Raw genomic sequence first — 2,729 nt, 5'->3', positions numbered from 1 at the left:
TATTTATTTACTTTTGAAAAAAAACATGTGTATGTACAGGTAGTTGTGATTGTGGCTCACATCTTCCCTTGATTTTACATCCAAGAATGACTTAAACGCCTTCTATGGGTCGAAGATAGGCTTCCCATCCAGTTTTTTTAAAAACTGGCAGACATGGTCTTTTTTAGTTAAATTCCCAAGACTAAGTCGATCATGTTCTTTATGAAAATAGGGCCATAAATCATGAATTGCACGATGCACATCTCCACTAGGATGCGTCTCAAACGTTAATAAAAGATTATCTAAAGATTCCTTATGTTTTGAAATGAATCCTGACTTTTAACAATTTTCACAAGCTTTACAGAATGCATGTGAGTCCTTTAACATAGTGGACCAATAAAATATATTTTGAAAGATTTTTGTAACTGTCTCTTTTGAAGAGAAATGACCCCCATATACTTCAGAATGACAAAGTTTAATGACATTACTTACCTTATTTTCAGGAATGCATCTTTGAAATATTTGATCAGGACAATATTTGAATAAGTTAGGGTCATCCCAATAAAAGTTCTTCACTTCGTTCAGGAACTTTTCTTTATCTTGGGTACTCCAATCAGTTGGCAAATCTCTTGAAGCAAGAAAATTGATATTTTTATCATACCAAGACATTGGACTAAGAGAAAATAAGGATTCGTCAGGAAAGTAATCATCGATTGGTGTGATGCAGATGTTGAATTTGTTGTCACTTTTGACAAAAGATCCGCATCAACATTTTTTGTGCGATTTTCATCCGTGATTTCTTCCTCATAATAAATCATTTGCAAATTTTAAGATTCATCCAACTCATTTTTACTTAAAGTAGATTCAAGTTGATCATAAACTAATTCGTCAATATGATCTAATTCTTGTAAATCATTATCATCTACAAGTTGCTTGCAAATGTTGAAAATATTCATTCCAATGTCATGTTTCCAAATGATAGCTTCATCAATCCATTCCTATAATTAATCAATGCGTTAGAAGTTGCAAGAAATGGACATCATAAAATAACAGGAAATGAATTACATGCTTCAACAGGTTTTGTGTCCAAGATAACAAAATCCACAAGGTAAATGAATTTATCGACTTGTACTAACACATCTTCGACTATTCCTTTAGGCACTTTTACAGATCTATCAGCAAGTAAGAGAGTTATAGAAGTTGGTTTTAACTCACCTAGATTGAGACTTTGAAAAACTGAATATGAAAGTAAATTTACACTGCCTCCAAGATCAAGTAAGGCTCTTTTAATTTTATGTTCTCAAATAAAGCAAGAAATTGGAGGACAACTAGGGTCTTTATATTTCAAAGCATTAGTGTTTTGAAGAATGACACTTACTTGTTTGTCTAAAAAGGTTTTCTATTTCACATTCAGTTTCCTCTTCACTATGCATAGATCTTTCAAAAATTTAGCATAGGAAGGAACCTGTTTAATAGCATCTAGCAAAGGTATATTGATTCTTACCTCTTTGAAAGTTTTAAAGATTTTAGAGTTGTGATTGACTTTCCTTTGTTTTGTCATGGTATGAGGAAATGGAAGTGCTGGTGGGGAATCGACCTTTTATTTGCAATTTTCAGATTTAACCCCTTCCTTAACCTCAGAGATTGTCTCATCATCTTTCTCACAAGGTTCAAGAATGGGTTTTTCAATAACCTTATCACTGCAAAGAGTAGTGGCTGATTTGACTTGATCCATGTGTTGGCTTCCAGAACTACTTGCATTTGCATTGTATTGCCCCTTGGGATTTTGTTGTGGTTGAGATGAAAACGTACCTTTCTCTTAGAAACTAAGAGCAGAAGTCAATTTTGTAAGAGTATCTTTAAAATTTGTCATATTTTGAGTAAGTTGAGTATTGATTGTCTCTTGCTTTCAATGAATGCATGTAATGTTTCCTTAAGATTTTTTCTAGAAGGTGGAGCATAAGGAAGTGCATATCCATGAGAATTTTGAAAATTGTGATGTGCTTGAAATGGTGGTTGTGAAGTTTGTTTATTATTATCACTCTTCTAACTGAAATTTGGGTGATTTCTCCAACCAAGGTTATATGTTTGCAAGTATGGGTTATGGTTAGCCCTTTGGAAACTGTTTAAAGCATGAGCTTGTTCATGGAGACATTCCTTAAAAGAAGACAAGGTTGGACAATTATTGGTTGAGTGTTTATTTGTTTCACATATTTGACACATAATGTTTTCAACAGATTTTAATTGACCACTCCTTTTCAATTCTAGTGCCTCGACTTTTCTAACTAAATATGCAAACTTAGCTTGAAGGTCATGATCTTCCCTAAGGTTGTACATACCTCCACTAGATGTATGAGATTGAGTTTTACTCGATGCCTCATAAGTACCCGCAGTGTCCCAATTTTGAGCATTTTCAACTAACAAGTCTAAGTACTCCATTGTTTCATTAGGGTCTTTATCTTTAAAAGTTCCATTGCACATCAATTTAACCATTTGCCTATCTCTAGGTGTGAACCCTTCATAAAAATGTGAAACCAATCTCTATGTTTCAAAACCATGATGAGGGCAAGTATTAAGGAAGTGTCGATACCTATCCCACAATTGGTAAAATATTTCTCTTGATTTTTGAGTGAAAATGGTGATTTGTCTTTTGAAAGAGTTTGTTCTATGAGATGGGAAAAACTTCTTTAAAAACTGCTATTGCATTTCATTCCAAGCACGAATGGATCCTGGTCTCAAATTTTGTAGCC

This window comes from Populus euphratica, unplaced genomic scaffold, assembly GCF_000495115.2.
Source record: "Populus euphratica unplaced genomic scaffold, PopEup_1.0 scaffold161.1, whole genome shotgun sequence".
Lineage (NCBI taxonomy): Eukaryota > Viridiplantae > Streptophyta > Magnoliopsida > Malpighiales > Salicaceae > Populus > Populus euphratica.
The sequence above is the reverse complement of the archived record's forward strand: the minus strand, read 5'-3'. Positions refer to the sequence as shown.